The sequence below is a fragment of the Pristiophorus japonicus genome, chromosome 5 (genome assembly GCF_044704955.1).
Source record: "Pristiophorus japonicus isolate sPriJap1 chromosome 5, sPriJap1.hap1, whole genome shotgun sequence".
NCBI classification, from domain to species: domain Eukaryota; kingdom Metazoa; phylum Chordata; class Chondrichthyes; family Pristiophoridae; genus Pristiophorus; species Pristiophorus japonicus.
The window spans coordinates 248,974,435-248,986,193 of NC_091981.1; positions in this window are offsets into that span (position 1 = coordinate 248,974,435).

An 11,759-nucleotide genomic window follows, 5' to 3' on the forward strand; every position below is an offset into this window, starting at 1 on the left:
GGCGGTGCAGGCTAGAAGGGCCGAATGGCCTACTCCTGCACCTATTTTCTATGTTTCTATGTTTCTATTCCAAGTTCATCCTGTCCATGTGACCCACTTCCTGCTCCCTTGATCCCATTCCCACCAAACTGGGAGTGGGAAGAGCAGCCGTTGCAGGTGATTCTCTGGTTACAATTAGATAGATAAGAATGGAACCAGGCAAGTGCAGTCCCACCCAGCTGGACGACGGTGGAGAAGCATTGGAGAAGGATAGACTGGTCAACCATGTCAAAGGCTGCAGACAAGTCAAGAAGGACGAGGAGATAGTTTATCTTTGTCACAGTCACAAAGGATGTCATTTGTGACTTTGATGAGAGCCATTTAGTACTGTGGCAGGCACGGAAACCGGATTGGAGGGATTCAAACATGGAATTGCGGGAAAGATGGGCACGGATTTGGGAGGCAACAACACGTTCAAAGACTTTGGAGAGGAAAGGGGTGGTAGTTTGCAAGGATAGAGGGATTTGAGGATTGTTTTTTTGAGCAGAGGGTTGATGATGGCAGATTTGAGGGAAAAGGGGACAGTATTTGAGGAGAGCGAACCATTAACAATGTCAGCTAACATGGGAGCCAGGAAAGGAAGTTTGGTGGTCAGCAGTTTGGTGGGAATAGGATCAAGGGAGCAGGAAGTGGGTCACATGGACAGGATGAACTTGGAATGGTCATGAGGGGATATCAGAGAGAAAGATATGAGGTCAGGGCTAGGACAGGGGGCTTCTTTAGAGAAAGTTTGACCCGGTGAGCTAGGGAAAGGAAGGGAAGAGGCAGAGGCGGCCGAACGGATGGTCTCAATCTTGGAGACAAAGAAGTCCATTTATTATCGGAGGTGAGGGTGTAGATTGGGGAGAGGGGTTTAGAAAAACCGTTAGCAGTGGAGAATAGAAGCTGGGGTTTATCTTTACATTCCAGAATGATTCTGGAATAGTGAGCAATTTTGGCAGACGAGAGCAGGACTCGATAGTGTTTTATGTGGTCCAACCAGATCAGGCGGTGAATGGCTAAACCAGTTCTCTGCCATATCCGTTCAAGTCTATGTCCCTTGGACTTAAGGGAGCGAAGATCAAGGCTGTACCAGGAGGAACGGCCCGGGTGAGAGAGAGTAAGAGTCATTAGGCCTAGAAGAGGTAGTTCTGTGGGAAGGAACTGGGTCAGGAGGGAATCAAGACTGCAGGTGGTGGGACTCATGTTCGTTCCACAAACATCAGCATCCCTCCATCCCTCATTCTAATGGCTATTCTTAACATGTGAGCCCAGACAGTGTGTGTCAGCAAGGTATTTAGCTGTGAAGAGCAGCACAGCCAAGCCCAATACTGTTCTCACCCGATATTGACACATGCACAGCAGAAAAAATGATCATAAGTGGAGAAAAAGGTTAATATTTTCCCTCTCTGGCCCAAGGGTGCTATTCTGGTGTCAGCACTGCTGGCCTGGCTGAGATCAATTCATGCAGGGCAAGTTGGAAATTAAACTGAGGGCCAGCTGAGGACTAATGAAGCCATCAGGGAGCTTGGAGTCCTGTCATTTTTATGCATCATTTCTATGTTTAGGTAGAAGGTCTGCAGCAGGAAATGGATAATACTGAGCAATCAATCTCTATTTGACAAAGTAATAACCTGTCATATTTCACTTCATTCCCATTTCTCAAACCTGGTCATATGGATAGGTAGAATTACATAAAATGTATCACAGATGTGTTTCTGGATGATGTTTGATAATCTGTGTTTTAAATCTTAGCTACAATCAAATCAACATTTGTACAGTCCCAATAGTTCAATTACTGAAAGGGCAAATCATTGCCAACTCTGCTGTTTATGTCATAATAATGTAGCTCTCCTAATGTGCTGTCAGATATGTGTTGGGATTGATGCAAGCCAGAGAGATTCAAAATAACAAGGTTAGAAAGAGGTTATCTGCAGGAAAATTAAATGAACTCCACTCAGCAAAACCGTTGCCACTATCTAAAAGTATTTGAGCAACATCCCCAAATAGAAATAAGTTTAGTGTAATTGTATGACAAATAGAATTAGCTATATATGCAGTGCATTATAACATTTGCATAATCTACTTGAGCATTAACCTGTCACGGGATGTTCATAACCTTCAAATCAATGCAAAAAATAATGAAAACATTAAATGGATAATAGTTTCAGGGTGATTACAAGGAAGTAATCTCATTGAGCCTCAGGTTGAGATTATTTTTTTTAGCATTCGCATTTATACATTGTTTTGTATGTGGAAATAAAATTATTTTAAATGATAAAAATTAAGTCTGACCTGCTGTTGGTATGTGCTGCTATCCCTATTCAGTTGATGGATGATGTTTTACAGGAATGTAATGCGTAGTAGGCTAGTGGTAAATAGCACTGTTTTATGTATTATAAGTAAATCAATAAAAATATAATAAGCATTTAACAAATTTTCCTGACATAATTGTGAATTTATACTTGTATTCTGGTAAACACGCTTTAAAAAATTAACCTTAATACAAAGAAAGCTCTTGGTGAGCATACAGAGTATCCAATGAAACTTTGCTGAATGCAATTATGCAGACATTAAAAACAAATCAGGGAATGCACTAAAATGAATTCTGATGCACGATAGCACAGTTTCCAATGTTAAATGTGCAATTTCCTTTTTGTTGACAAAATTACGCTGTTATTACAAAGCAATCCAAATAAAAGGTGTCAGAGACGTAGACAAACAACAATTGCTGTGATGTTTAAGCAAAACTAAACATGAAAAGCCATCAGACTTAACTGGGATTGATGCATGTCGGCCAGGATTAAATTCCACAAGAAATGCAAAGTAACAGGGTCAGTGGAGCAAGCAAGTTGAAAATGGACCTCTACAGGAAAATTGTAATTCTTTTCAAAACGTTTTGATTTCTCTTCATTCAAATAATCGATGCAGTGTGTCTACATGAAGCAGATACATTGACTGAGAAGTCAATAAATAACAGACTGCTTAACTGGGTCTTTTTGAAGGTGCCACAAAGTAAGCCAATAGAGGTCGGTTTTGCAAAATGATAAAGCTACATCTGTGAACATATAAGATACTGAGATTATCATGTGCAAAATGTTATCATGTCTACATGTATTGAATTAAAAATATTACTCCAGGTATTCCAGGTGCGTTAAAAGTTCAGCAGGATAAGTCAACACAAAGCATTCATATACAAAAGCAAAATACTGCGGATGCTGGAATCTGAAATAAAAACAGAAAATGCTGGAAATCTCAGCGGGTCAGGCAGCATCTGTGGAGAGAAACCGAGTTAACATTTCAGGTTGATGACAAAGGATCATTGACCTGAAATGTTAACTCTGTTTCTCTCCACAGATGCTGAGATTTCCAGCATTTTCTGTTTTTACAAAGAATTCATATGATTGTTTGGACACAGAATGCAAACATTTAGAAATTGCAGACCTGCAAATCCAGCTAGTATGAGCTGTTACTGATAGACACAAGATTAAAATACCATTGCGACAGCTGGATTTTCCTGAATTTCTTAACTTGTTTTATAACAAGGTTGTATGTATTACAGTGACGTAATACAATTGTATTTACATTCCTTTAACAAGGGCTGCACCGAATCTGTCATTTGTTAATTACCCCTTGTATCTTATGCTGGGACAGATTACAGAGCAGAAATGGCTCGAGGGTGTGTCAGGCATTCTTCAAGTACTGCAGGGCAACATTAGTAAGAAAAGTTTACAAAAAAGGTGTGTGGTTGTATTCAGAGTACAGCAAGCTTAATAGGAGATAGTGAGGTACTGTTGAAATGTAACACACACAAATAACTTACATTGAAATATTTAATAATAAACAGCAATAGAACTTTTTTTGCTGAAAGAAGTATTCCAATATTACTGTGTTTATAATTGATGTAGTGTATTTCTTCCTCTGCTTAATTGAAGAGGAGATTCAAAAGCTGACAGTACTAACAGCTGCTATTAGTTTGATCTACATCTGAAAAGTCATACATTTTTTATTGTCCCTTTCCAAAAATATAATTCAAGCAATGCCTGTACAGTTTTTTAAAATTTGTTTGTCTGTATATTTGTTATATAGGTATTGATCTACTGGGGCATGAAATTTTGCCAGAACAATTTACAAGGACCTGAAAGGATATTATTTTACTAAAAATTTCTTATGTTTATATGTAAATTAAGCCTGTAACCTTCACTGCGACTGTTGATCTGTTGGCCAATTGTCTTCTTTCTCATTGGTTAAGTGCTATATGTCTCCTTTCTACCATATATAGTAACTTTATAAGGGAATCCAAGTAAATAAAAAATAGCCTCAGTACTTCAAGTACAGGTGATGCTACTGTGGGATAGGAGGGAAGGAGGGAGCAGGGAAGTCTGAGGTCTGCGGCCACATCGACTGTAGTATTGATTATATCCTACTTTTATATTCATCAGAAAATTGAAAATTTACATATAAACTGATCCATTCCATCTTTCAATCATCCCAGCAACTCCCTTCCCCCACAATGATGGCCTTCTGCATCTTAACCATCCCCAACCTGGGTTTACCGATCCTGTTACTTCATGCACAGGCCACCTAGATGAGGATTAACATCTGAACCAAACAACCACAGTACAACTCCCATGAACTTCCACACAACCCGACCTCTATCACAATGCATGCATATAAAGCACAATTGGATTGTGAGGCTGATGTAACATAACAAAGCAATTCCCAGAAATCATTGTGTGGCTCCAGCCCCAGACTTCCCTGTTGTCTCCTTCCCATCCTGCATCAGCCCTCCACGTGCCACTCCTTCTTAACCTCAACCCTGACCTTTCTGTCCCCTGCTCCAAAGCCCAATTTCCTGATTTACATGATCTGCACAATCCACTCTCGTTCCCCATGGAAGTACAACTTCCATGAGTTGCTCCAAAGGCTGTGGCATTAAATTACAATTATAGTTTGTCAGATTACTTACAAAAACCTGCATTTATAAAGTACTCCTTATGTAAAAGAATATCTCAGTGCTTTACCAGGCAGGGAGCTGGATACCAAGCAGAAAAAGGAGACATGTGGGCGATCATAGGCAAGGATGAAGAGGTAGGTGTTTAGGAGGCCAAAGGCAGGGAGAGAAACACATCATACATATAATCACACACATCCCTTTTTAAATGTATCTGTGTATGTAAATTATAAAGTAAGAATGTAAGAAAGCATGCAATAAGAAAAGTTCATTTGGCCCAATCTTCTATAGTTCATGCATGACTACCTCAATCATCATCATAGGCAGTCCCTCGGAATCGAGAAAGACTTACTTCCACTTCTGAAGTGAGTTCTTTGGTGGCTGAACAGTCCAATACAATAGCCACAGTCCCTGTCACAGGTGGGACAGATAGTCGTTGAGGGAAGGGGTGGGTGGGAGTGGTTTGCCGCACGTTCTTTCCGCTGCCTGCGCTTGATTTCTGTGCGCTCTCGCCGTTGAGACTCTAAGTGCTCAATGCCCTCCCGGATGCACTTTCTCCACTTAGGGCGGTCTTTGGCCAGGGACTCCCAGGTGTCAGTGGCGATGTCGCACTTTATCAGGAAGGCTTTGAGGGTGTCCTTATAATGTATCCCCTGCCCACCTTTGGCTCGTTTGCTGTGAAAGAGCTCCGCATAGAGCACTTGCTTTGGGAGTCTCATGTCTGGCATGCGAACTATGTGGCCTGCCCAGCAAAGCTGATTGAGTGTGGTCAGTGTTTCAATGCTTGGGATGTTAGCCTGGATGAGGACACTGATGTTGGTGCGCCTGTCCTCCCAGGGGATTTGTAGGACCTTGCAGAGACATCGTTGGTGATATATCTCCAGTGACTTGAGGTGTCTTCTGTATATCGTCCATGCCTCTGAGCCAGACAGGAGGACAGGTATTACTACAGCCCTGTAGACCATGAGCTTGGTGGTAGATTTGAGGGCCTGGCCTTCGAACACTTTTCTTCAGGCGGCCGAAGGCTGCACTGGCGCACTGGAGGCGGTGTTAAATCTCCGCATCAATGTCTGCTTTTGTTGGTAAGAGACTCCTGAGGTATGGGAAATGGTCCACGTTGTCGAGGGCCGCGCCATGGATCTTGATGACTGGGGGGCAGTGCTGTGCAGCGAGGACAGGCTGGTGGAGGACATTTGTCTTACGGATGTTTAGCATAAGGCCAATGCTTTCATATACCTCAGTAAATACGTTGACTATACTCTGGAGTTCAGCCTCAGAATGTGCGCAGACGCATGCATCGTCCGTGTACTGTAGCTCAATGACAAGAGGTTGGGGTGACCTTGGACCTGGCCTGGAGGCGGCGTAGGTTAAACAGCTTCCCACTGGTTCTGTAGTTTAGTTCCACTCCAGCGGGACTGCAAGTTGGAGCATGGCAGCGAGGAAGATTGAGAAGAGGGTTGGAGCGATGATGCAGCCCTGTTTGACCCCGGTCCAAACGTGGATTGGGTCTATAATGGATCCGTTGGTAAGGATCATGGACTGCATGTCGTCATGGAGCAGGCGAAGGATGTTGACAAACTTTTGGGGGAGGGGGAACGCTCCATAGACCCTCGCGGTTGACATTGTCAAAGGCCTTTGAAGGTCGAAAAAGGCCATGTATAAGGGCTGGCGCTGCTCCCTGCATTTTTCCTGCAGCTGTCGCGCTGCAAAGATCGTGTCCGTTGTGCCCCATAGGGGACGAAATCTGCACTGTGACTGTGGGCGGAGCTCCTCGGCCACAGGGCGAAGATGGTTGAGGAGAACTCTAGCGACAACTTTCCCAGTGGCTGATAGCAGCGAGAGTTCCCTGTAATTGCCGCAGTCGGACTTGTCCCCTTTTTTAAAGATGGTCACAATCACTGCATCGCTGAGATCTCCTGGAATGCTCTCCTCCCTCCAGATGAGAGAGATGACGTCATGTATCCGCACCAACAGTGCCTCTCCGCCATACTTTAGCGCCTCAGCAGGGATTCCATCCACTCCCATAGTCTTTTTGAGCTGTTTTATGACTTTTTCTACCTCGTGCAATTTTGGGGTTTCACTGAGGTGGTGACGGGTCGCATGCTGCGGGATGGAGTCGAGAACACTCGAGTCATAGGCAAGGATGAAGAGGTAGGCATTTAGGAGGCCTAAGGCAGCGAGGGAAACACACCATACACATAGACACACATATCCCCTACCTCAATAGGAATATAAGAGCAGGAGGAGGCCATTCAGCCCCTCGAGCCTGGTCTACCATTCAACCATGACTAATCTATATCCTAACTCCATCCACCTGCTTTGGTTCCACCCCTTAATAGCAAAAATCTAACTCTCAGATTTATAATTATCAATTGAGCTAGCATCTATTGCTTTTTATGGGGAAAAAGTTCTACACTTCTACCATCTTTTGCCTGAAGAAATGTTTCCTAACTTCTCTCCTGAATGGCCTAGCGCTGATTTTAAGCTTATGTCCCCTTGTCCTAAACTCCCCCACCAGTGGATGAAAGTTTCTCTCTATCTACCCTATCAATTCTTTTCAAAATACTAAACAAATTTAAAAGGTTACACAAACTGGTGTATTCCCTGGAATTTAGAAGATTAAGGGCTAGAATTTCCAAAAAATCCGCCACCGCCAGATTGCCACCCAAAATACCGCGAAGATTTTAAAATTACCACGGGTGAAAAATTTCACAAAAAAAGGAAAAAATTACGCCCAGCGGAAAAAATGGAACTTACACCCCAATTCTCAGTGGAAAACGCGATCCTGGGCCAATTGGATGGAACTTAATCTAATTGGGCAGTATTTACTAACATAGAAACATAGAAAATAGTTGCAGGAGTAGGCCATTCAGCCCTTCGAGCCTGCACCGCCATTCAATGAGTTCATGGTTGAACATGCAACTTCAGTACCCCATTCCTGCTTTCTCGCCATACCCCTTGATCCCCCTAGTAATAAGGACTTCATCTAACTCCTTTTTGAATATATTTAGTGAATTGGCCTCAACAACTTTCTGTGGTAGAGAATTCCACAGGTTCACCACTCTCTGTTTGAAGAAGTTTCTCCTCATCTCGGTCCTAAATGGCTTATCCCTTATCCTTAGACTGTGACTCCTGCTTCTGGACTTCCCCAACATTGGGAACATTCTTCCTGCATCTAACCTGTCTAAACCCGTCGGAATTTTAAATGTTTCTATGCGATCCCCTCTCATTCTTCTGAACTCCAGTTGATCCAGTCTTTCTTGATAGGTCAGTCCCGCCATCCCGGGAATCAGTCTGGTGAACCTTCGCTGCACTCCCTCAATAGCAAGAATTCCTTCCTCAAGTTAGGAGACCAAAACTGTACACAATACTCCAGGTGTGGCCTCACCAAGGCCCTGTACAACTGTAGCAACACCTCCCTGCCCCTGTACTCAAATCCCCTCGCTGTGAAGGCCAACATGCTATTTGCTTTCTTAACCGCCTGCTGTACCTGCATGCCAACCTTCAATGACTGATGTACCATGACACCCAGGTCTCGTTGCACCTCCCCTTTTCCTAATCTGTCACCATTCAGATAATAGTCTGTCTCTCTGTTTTTACCACCAAAGTGGATAACCTCACATTTATCCACATTATACTTCATCTGCCATGCATTTGCCCATTCACCTAACTTATCCAAGTCACTCTGCAGCCTCATAGCATCCTCCTCGCAGCTCACACTGCCACCCAACTTAGTGTCATCCGCAAATTTGGAGATACTACATTTAATCCCCTCGTCTAAATCATTAATGTACAATGTAAACAGCTGGGGCCCCAGCACAGAACCTTGCGGTACCCCACTAGTCACTGCCCGCCATTCTGAAAAGTACCCATTTACTCCTACTCTTTGCTTCCTGTCTGACAACCAGTTCTCAATCCACGTCAGCACACTACCCCCAATCCCATGTGCTTTAACTTTGCACATTAATCTCTTGTGTGGGACCTTGTCGAAAGCCTTCTAAAAGTCCAAATACACCACATCAACTGGTTCTCCCTTGTCCACTCTACTGGAAACATCCTCAAAAAATTCCAGAAGATTTGTCAAGCATGATTTCCCTTTCACAAATCCATGCTGACTTGGACCTATCATGTCACCTTGTTCCAAATGCGCTGCTATGACATCCTTAATAATTGATTCCATCATTTTACCCACTACTGATGTCAGGCTGACCGGTCCATATTTCCGTGTTTTCTCTCTCCCTCCTTTTTTAAAAAGTGGGGTTACATTGGCTACCCTCCACTCCATAGGAACTGATCCAGAGTCTATGGAATGTTGGAAAATGACTGTCAATGCATCCGCTATTTCCAAGGCCACCTCCTTAAGTACTCTGGGATGCAGTCCATCAGGCCCTGGGGATTTATCGGCCTTCAATCCCATCAATTTAGACCGAGGCTGCGGGTTGGGCCTCGGGAAGGGGGAAAACACCAAAAAAAAATTTTTTCGAAATACAATAAATAAATAATAACAATATATTCTCAGGACCCTGTTACACATAATCGCTGAAAAAGATAGTTAAAGAGAACTTTAACTTGCCTTTTTTATGCAGGTCTTCATACCTACTGCCCAGCTCCGGCTGGTTTCTCATGGGTGTTTTTTTTTAAACTTACCTGCAGGTCACTGCTGGGTAAAACTCAGGCGGTGGCGGTTTTTGGATGGTGCTCGCTGGCGGTCTGCTCCCCAGTGGTATTTCGAAACCGCCGGCCGGCGGAACTGTTTTCCGAAATTTCCGCCGGGTGGTTTTCCACCCAAACTGACCAATACTGCCGAGAAACCAGGCGGAGATGCCATGGAAATTCTAGCCCTAAGGGATGATTTGATCAAAGTTTTCAAGATATTAAGGGAACTGATCCGGTAGATAGAATTTTTGCTGGTTGGGGAATCTTGGATGAGGAAACATAGCCTAAAAATTAGAGCCAGGCCTTTCAGGAGTGAAGTTAGGAAACATTTCTACACGCAAAGGGTGATGGAAGTTTGGAACTCTCTTCCGCAAATGTCAATTGATGCTGGGTCAATTGGTAATTTTAAATTTGAGACTGATGAATTTCTGTTAACCAAAGATATTAAATGAAAAGTGGAAAAGGCAGGCATATTGAGTTGGTGACAGCTCAGCCATGATCTCATTGGTGGAACAGATTGGAGGGGCTAAATGGCCTGCTCCTATTCCTATGTTCCTAAAACCTCAATCAAATCACCCATTAACCTTCTACTTTCCAGGGAATAGAAGGCTAGTTTATGTAATGTCGTCTCATAATCTAACTCTTGGAGTCCTGGTAACAATCTGGTAAATTTGCACTGCACTCCTTCGAAGGCCAATATTATCATTTCTAAGGTGCGGTGCCCAGAACTGTACACAGTACTCCAGATGTGGTCCAACCAGAGCTTTGTATAGCTGTAGCAAAACTTCCTCCCCTTCAAATTCTAGCCCTCTAATTATATAGGCTAACATTCAATTAGCCTTTTTGATATTTTTTTGTATCTGACTACTACATTTTAGTGATTTGTGATTTTCCCTATTATATATGCGAACTTGTATTTACTCTGTACAGCCACCAGAGGGCTCATCCCCTGGAGTCCCAAGAGATCCCATAATCCCTTAAGGAGGTCTCACAGGTTGGAGAGGCACTCTGGAGACCTGCAATAAAAGACTACAGTCACACTTTACTTTGAGCTCATAGTGTTCAGTCTGACTCTTTCTCCATACATAACAATTGGCGACGAGATACAGGTAGCGAACCCAAAGATGCAGAGAACAGTGGGCATCCTAGAGAAATTCTCAGAGGGAGATGATTGGGAAACTTTTGTGGAGCAACTCGACCAATACTCTGTAGCCATCGAGCTAGAAGGGAAAGAGAACACTGCCAAACGAAGGGTGATCCTCCTCGCCGTCTGTGGGACACCAACATATGGCCTCTTGAAGAATCTGCTCACTCCAGCGAAACCCATTGAGAAATCATACGATGATTTGTGCACACTGGTCCGAGAGCATTTGAAGGAAAGCGTTCTGATGGCGAGGTACCGATTCTACACCTACAAAAGGTCTGAAGGCCAGGAAGTGGCGAGTTATGTCACCGAGTTACGACACCTTGCAGGACATTGCGAATTTGAAGGACATTTGGAGCACATGTTCGAGACGTTTTCGTACTTGGCATTGGCCATGAAGCCAGACTTCTCAAACTTTTGACTGTAGAGACCCCAACCTTGAGTAAGGCCATAGCGATAACCCAGGCGTTCATTGTCACCAGTGACAATAGGAAGCAAATCTCTCAGCGCACAAGTGCTGTTACAAGTCCTGTGAACAAAGTGATATTGTTTTCGAATTGTAACGTACAGCGCAGGTCACACATACCTGCAGCTGCACGTCCGCAGATGTCTCAGAGTCCACCATCAAGGGTGATAAATGCAAGGCCATTAACACCTTGTTGGCGCTGCTGGGGTGATCATCGTTTCCATTCATGCCGATTCAAAGGGTACGTTTGCAAGGGCTCTGGAACAATGGGACACCTCCAATGAGTGTGCAGGCAAGTTGCAAATCCTGTTAAACCTGCAAACCATGTTGCAGAGGAGGACAGATCCACGGAGGATCATGACGAACCAGAGCCTCAGACCGAGGAGGCAGAGGTACATGGGGTGCACACATTCACCACAAATTGTCCCCCGACAATGTTGAACTAAATGGACTCCCGGTGTCAATGGAGCTGGATGCAAGCCAGTCCATTATGTGCAAAAAGACCTTTGAAAGATTGTGGT